At 43.2% G+C, this 7,555-nt stretch overlaps 1 long non-coding RNA gene across 1 annotated transcript in view; it reads right to left on the bottom strand.

Moving 5' to 3' along the window:
- The window catches only part of LOC123048150 (uncharacterized), a 41,572-nt gene extending 34,344 nt beyond the window's left edge, over window positions 1-7,228 (bottom strand). Inside the window, exons 1-2 of the long non-coding RNA XR_006423243.1 lie at window positions 7,085-7,228; window positions 6,847-6,905 (exon numbers count right to left, since the gene is read on the bottom strand). This is a non-coding gene — a long non-coding RNA (uncharacterized lncRNA). The remainder of the gene's footprint in view (window positions 1-6,846; window positions 6,906-7,084) is intronic.
- Between the last annotated feature and the right edge of the window lie 327 nt (window positions 7,229-7,555).

Here is a 7,555-nt window from a genome sequence, read left to right as displayed (position 1 = left end):
TCTCTTTCAAAGTATCAGGATTTTATACGGAAACTCGTCTGTTACAAAGGGATTTTATTTTTTAAAACTTATTTGAACTCCTGACTTTTTGTGTGTTCAAAATGCACCATTCAAAGCCACATCATCATTTTTCAATCCTTTCTGACTTTATTTGTTACTTTTCATGCATTTACTAATTATTTTGAGCTATAAGACCCTAAAATTGAAAAGCATTTCAAATGAACTCTGAAAAGGTTGAAAGTTGGCATAGTATCATCATTTAGCGCACATAGCATGTGCTAAAAAGTTGAGAGGGTCCCGACAAAAGGTGGATGCACTTCGTGAACAAAATGGACAATCTCTTTCGAAGTATCAGGGTTTCGGACGAAAACTCATCTGTTACAAAGGGATTTCATTTTCTTGAACTTATTTGAACTCCAGACTTTTTGTGTGTTCAAAATGAACCATTCAAAGCAGAGACTGATTTTGAATGGTGCATATTGAACACACAAAAAGTCTGTAAAGACCGCCAACCCCAACATAAAAAAATGAGCATAGATGCGCCTATAGAGAGAATTCAACCTAAATTCATAATAAATTTCTATGAATTTCAGAGAAATTCACTCTGAATTTAGGTCAAATTCCATGTATAAGGGCATCTATTTTCATTTTGAGAGGAGCTCAACAAGGCAGAGAGGGACGGGCTTATAAACCGGTGTGAGCACCCTTCGGTTGGCGAGGTGGGACTAAACTCTGATCGCAACGAGGACCAACCCTTTAGTCCCGGTTTGTGGCACAACCCGGGACTAATGGTCATGGGCCAGGGGCGAGTCGCATTGGTCCCGGTTCGTGCGTGGAACCGGGACCAAAAGGTCCAGACGAACCGGGACCAATGGCCCGCGTGGCCCGGCCGGCCCCCTGGGCTCACGAACCGGGACTAATGCACCCCATGGGTCCCAGTTCATGCAGAACCGGGACTAATGGGCTGGCCAGGCCTGAACGAAAGCCCTGTTTTCTACTAGTGAATAACACTGTTTGTTAGTTTTCAAGAAAGTTTATGATCTATACTTTAACATGTGAATAGTTTGTTACTTGATCATGCAAAGTTCTATGAGTTGAGCTACTGTTATGACATATAATGATGCTAGAAAAGGTGATTGAAATTATCATTGATCAAACTTTTGCACCTGCTAGCATTCACACTTCATAAATTCTTTCTTTTATCATTTACCTACTCGAGGACGAGCAGGAATTAAACTTGGGGATGCTGATACATCTCCAACATATCTATAATTTATGAAGTATTCATGCTATTATATTATCCATCTTATCGGACCGCATACATCAGTATGTATTATTTCCAATAAGTCAGTTGCTCGCTCCATTGTTCCGGAAAACGGAGTCTTAGTCATCTTGCCCATGAGGCATGGTACGCAAGCATCAAGTGATTCATAATCAAGTGATTCCAAAAACCCATCAGCATGGAGTTTCTTCATGCGCTTTACACCAATATGACCTAAACGGCAGTGCCACAAATAAGTTGCACTATCATTATCAACTTTGCATCTTTTGGCATCAATATTATGAATATGTGTATCACTACGATCGAGATTCAATAAACCATTCACCTTGGGTGTATGACCACAGAAGGTTTTATTTATGTAAATAGAATAACAATTATTCTTTGACTTAAGTGAATAACCGTATTGCAATAAACATGATCCAATCATATTATGCTCAATGCAAACACCAAATAACATTTATTTTAGGTTCAACACTATTCCTGAAGGTAAAGGGAGTGTGCGATGGTGATCTTATCAACCTTGGAATCTCTTCCAACACACATCGTCACCTTGCCCTCAACTAGTCTTTGTTCATTTTGTAACTCCTGTTTTTAGTTACTAATCATAGCAACTGAACCAGTATCAAATACCCAGGGGCTACTATGAACACTAGTAAAGTACACATCAATAACAAGTATATCATATATACTTTTGTTCAATTTGCCATCCTTCTTATTCGCCAAGTATTTGGGGCAGTTCCGCTTCGAGTGACCATTTCCTTTGTAGTAGAAGCACTCAGTTTCAGGCTTGGGTCTAGCTTTGGGCTTCTTCATGGGAGTGGCAACTTGCTTGCCATTCTTCTTGAAGTTCCCTTTCTTTCCCTTGCCCTTTTACTTGAAACTAGTGGTCTTGTCAACCATCAACATTTGATGCTTTTCTTGATTTCTACCTTCGTCGATTTTAGCATCACGAAGAGCTCGGGAATCATTTTCGTTATCCCTTGCATATTATAGTTCATCACGAAGTTCTAGTAAATTGGTGATAGTGGCTAGAGAACTCTGTCAATCACTATTTTATCTGGAAGATTAACTCCCACTTGATTCAAGCGATTGTAGTACTCAGACAATCTGAGCACATGCTCACTGGTTGAGCTATTCTCCTCCATCTTGTAGGCAAAGTACTGTTAGAGGTCTCATACCTCTTGACACGGGCATGAGTATGAAATACCAATTTCAACTCTTGGAACATCTTATATGCTCCGTGGTGTTCAAAACCTTTTTGAAGTCCCGGTTCTAAGCCGTAAAGCATGGTGCACTAAACTATCAAGTAGTCATCATACCGAGCTTGTCAAAACGTTCATAACGTCTGCATCTGCTCCTGCAATAGTTCTGTCACCTAGCGATGCATCAAGGACATAATTTTTCTGTGCAGCAATGAGGAAAATCCTCAGATCACGGACCAAGTCCGCATCATTGCTATTATCATCTTTCAACTTATATTTCTCTAGGAACATATAAAAATAAATGGGGAGCTACATCGTGAGCTATTGATCTACAACATAGATATGCTAATACTACCAGGACTAAGTTCATGATAAATTAAAGTTCAATAAATCATATTACTTAAGAACTCCCACTTAGATAGACATCCCTCTAGTCATCTAAACGATCACGTGATCCAAATTAACTAAACCATGTCCGATCATCATGTGAGATGGAGTAGTTTTCAATGGTGAACATCACTATGTTGATCATATCTACTATATGATTCACGCTCGACCTTTTGGTCTCAAGTGTTCCGAGGTCATATCTTCATATGCTAGGCTCATCAAGTTTAACCCGAGTATATTCTACATGTGCAAAACTGGCTTGCACCCGTTGTATGTGAACGTAGAGCTTATCACACCCGATCATCACGTGGTGTCTCAGCACGAAGAACTGTCACAACGGTGCATACTCAGGGAGAATACTTATACCTTGAAATTTAGTGAGAGATCATCTTATAATGCTACCGCTGAACTAAGCAAAATAAGATGCATAAAGGATAAACATCACATGCAATCAATATAAGTGATATGATATCGCCATCATCATCTTGTGCCTTTGATCTCCATCTCCAAAGCACCGGCATGATCACCATCGTCACCGGCTTGACACGTTGATCTCCATCGAAGCATCGTTGTTGTCTCGCCATCTATTGCTTCTACGACTATCGCTACCGCTTAGTGATAAAGTAAAGCAATTACATGGCGATTGCATTTCATACAATAAAGCGACAACCATATGGCTCCTGCCAGTTGCCGATAACTCTGTTAGAAAGCATGATCATCTCATACAATAAAATTTAGCATCATGTCTTGACCATATCAGATCACAACATGCCCTGCAAAAACAAGTTAGACGTCCTCTACTTTGTTGTTGCAAGTTTTATGTGGCTGCTACGGGCTGAGCAAGAACGGTTCTTACCTACGCATCAAAACCACAACGATTTTTCGTCAAGTATGTGCTGTTTTAACCTTCAACAAGGACCGGGCGTAGTCACACTCGATTCAACTGAAGTTGGAGAAACTGACACCCGCCAGCCACCTGTGTGCGAAGCACGTCGGTAGAACCAGTCTCGTGTAAGCGTACGCGTAATGTCGGTCCGGGCCGCTTCATCCAACAATACCGCCGAATCAAAGTATGACATGCTGGTAAGCAGTGTGACTATTATCACCCACAACTCACTTGTGTTCTACTCGTGCATATAACATCTACGCATAGACCTGGCTCTGATGCCACTGTTGGGGAACGTAGTAATTTCAAAAAATATTCCTACGCACACGCAAGATCATGGTGATGCATAGCAACGAGAGGGGAGACTGTTGTCTACATACCCTCGTAGACCGTAAGCGGAAGCGTTTATCAACGCGGTTGATGTAGTCGTACACCTTCATGATCCGTCCCGATCAAGTACCGAACGTACGGCACCTCCGCGTTCAGCACACGTTCAGCTCGATGACGTCCTCGCCTTCTTGATCCAGCAAGGGGGGCGAAGTAGTAGATGAGTTCCGGCAACACGACGGCGTGGTGACGGTGTTGGTGAAGAACAATCTCCGCAGGGCTTCGCCTAAGCACTACGAAAACTATGACGGAGGATAAACTAGAGGGGACGGGGTTGCCGGCACACGGCTTGGTGTTTCTTGATGTGTCTTTGGTGCTAGCCATGCCCCTCTATTTATATGTTGAGCCCTGGGGTCGAAACTTGGAGTAAAAGCCTCCTCAAAGTCGGTTTTGCCCGAAAGGCAAGAGTCCTTCTCGGACTCCAGGGCTAGTTGCCAGGGTTCCCGGCGTCTAGCCCCTAGACGCCAGGGTTCCTGGCGTCTAGCCTCTGGTCTCCGCAAAACTTCCTTTTGCACTTTCCAAAACCTCGTGGGCTTTCCCCTTTGGCCCAAATAAAGTGTTCTCGCACCCAAACATTTCGGGAGACATCCGGAACTCCTTCCGGTGAATTCCGGAACCCTTCCGAAGATCAAACACTACTATCCCATATATCAATCTTTACCTCTGGACCATTCCGGAGTTCCTTGTCATGTCCGTGATCTCATCCAGGACTCCGAACAACATTCGGTCACCAACATACATAACTCATATAATACTATATCGTCAACGAACGTTAAGCGTGCGGACCCTACGGGTTCGAGAACTATGTAGACATGACCGAGACACCTCTCTGGTCAATAACCAATAGCGGAACCTGGATGCCCATATTGGCTCCTACATATTCTACGAAGATCTTTATCGGTCGAACCGCATAACAACATACGTTGTTCCCTTTGTCAGCGGTATGTTACTTGCCCGAGATTCGATCGTCGGTATCTCAATACCTAGTTCAATCTCTTTACCGGCAAGTCTCTTTACTTGTTCCGTAATGCATCATCCCGCAACTAACTCATGAGTCACATTGCTTGCAAGGCTTATAGTGATGTGCATTACCGAGAGGGCCCAGAGATACCTCTCCGACAATCGGAGTGACAAATCCTAATCTTGATCTATGCCAACTCAACAAACACCGTCGAAGACACCTGTAGAGCACCTTTATAATCACCCAGTTACGTTGTGACGTTTGGCAGCACACAAAGTGTTCCTCCGGTATTCGGGAGTTGCATAATCTCATAGTCATAGGAACATGTATAAGTCATGAAGAAAGCAATAGCAACATATTAAACGATCAAATGCTAAGCTACCGGAATGGGTCAAGTCAATCACATCATTCTCTAATGATGTGATCCCGTTAATCAAATGACAACTCATGTCTATGGTTAGGAAACATAACCATCTTTGATTCAACGAGCTAGTCAAGTAGAGGCATACTAGTGACACTCTGTTTGTCTATGTATTCACACATGTACTAAGTTTCGTCGACCTCCCAGGCATGAAACCAAACTGATTTTTGGTCACGCTTGTCATTCTTCTTAAGCGGTGCTCAATGACTGTCTCCCATAGCTTCATTGTATGGCTCATCATCTTAATTCCATGGTAATTAGTACAACTCTGAACATCCCCTTTGTTCTTGAAAATTGGTACTAATATACTCCGTCTCCATTCTTCTGGCATCTTGTTTGCCCGAAAAATGAGGTTGAAAAGCTTGGTTAGCCATACTATCGCTATGTCCCCGAGACCTTTCCACACCTCAATGGGGATACAATCAGGGCCCATCACCTTGCCTCCTTTCATCCTTTTTAAAGTCTCCTTGACCTCAGACTCCTGGATTCGCCGCATAAAACGCATGCTGGTCTCATCAAAGGAGTCGTCCAGTTCAATGGTAGAACTCTTATTCTCCCCATTGAACAGCTTGTCGAAGTACTCCCGCCATCTATGCTTAATCTCCTCATCCTTCACTAAGAGTTGGCCTGCTCCGTCCTTGATGCATTTGACTTGGCCAATATCGCTCATCTTCCTCTCTCGGATCTTGGCCATCTTATAGATGTCCCTTTCGCCTTCCTTCGTGCCTAACCGTTGGTAGAGGTCCTCATATGCCCGACCCCTTGCTTCACCAACAGCTCGCTTTGCAGCCTTCTTCGCCATCTTGTACTTCTCTATGTTGCCTGCACTCCTATCTAGGTATAGGCGTCTGAAGCAATCTTTCTTCTCTTTAATCGCCTTCTGGACATCATCATTCCACCACCAGGTATCCTTATCTCCGCTTATCCTTCCCCTGGACACTCCAAGCTCCTCCGAGGCCACCTTACGAATCCAAGTCGCCATCTTCATCCACACATTGTCTGCATCCCCTCCTTCCTCCCAAGGGCCCTCCTTAATGACCCTCTCCTTGAACGCCTGAGCTACCTCCCCCTTGAGCTTCCACCACCTCGTTCTAGCGACTTTGGCACGCTTATCCCGCTGGACACGAATCTGAAAGCGGAAGTCAGCAACCACACCAGCTTATGCTGGGGTACAACACTCTCTCCAGGTATCACCTTATAGTCTAGGCACGCACGCCTATCTTCTCTTCTCGAGAGGATGAAATCAATCTGGCTAGAGTGTTGGCCACTACTAAAAGTCACCAGATGTGATTCTCTCAATCTGGCTAGAGTGTTGGCCACAACTGGGCAATTTGCTTCCCTCAGCCACTCAAAGTTCCTTGGATCAACAATTAGATCATCTGTGTGTGCAATGAAAACAAAACAAGATACTGCTAAATCAGTTATCTGCTACAACGAAACCATGAACATAAGTTGCTTGTTGCAGGAAGACTAATGCCTGAATCTGTTGCTGTTGCTGTTGTTTATTTACTTCTGAAGCAGGAAGTACAAAAAAAAAAGGGCCAAAAGATGACTTAACTGTAGCCAAACATGGTGCCTCGCTCACAGACCATCACATTTTGATTTCCAGCAAGTCTAATTTTCTCCGCAGAGTTGGCCATAACCTGTTAAGGTATAGCCATACAGGATCACTTCAACAAATGTGCAACTTAACTAGATGCTGGGCGCAACATTTTCCATTGAAAAAACATCTAGTCCCTCCGTTCCTAAATATAAGTCTTTTTAAAGATTTCAAATAGACTATAACATACGGATGTATATAGACATATTTTAGAATGTAGATTCACTCATTTTGCTTCGTATGTAGTCCGTTGTTGGTATCTTTAAAAAGACTTATATTTGGGAACGGAGGGAGTAGTTAAGTAGCACAAGCATGTAATTGGTATTTGGATGCAGAAAGCTCCGTCTTGAACAATGGCTAGCCGCAGAACAGTAACAGACTAAACTGGAACTGACAGTTTGTTTTACAGTTAGACATCATGTTGGTTTC

This window comes from Triticum aestivum, chromosome 2D, assembly GCF_018294505.1.
Source record: "Triticum aestivum cultivar Chinese Spring chromosome 2D, IWGSC CS RefSeq v2.1, whole genome shotgun sequence".
Lineage (NCBI taxonomy): Eukaryota > Viridiplantae > Streptophyta > Magnoliopsida > Poales > Poaceae > Triticum > Triticum aestivum.
Note: the sequence above shows the minus strand (reverse complement) of the source record. Positions and strands in the feature narration are given on the sequence as shown.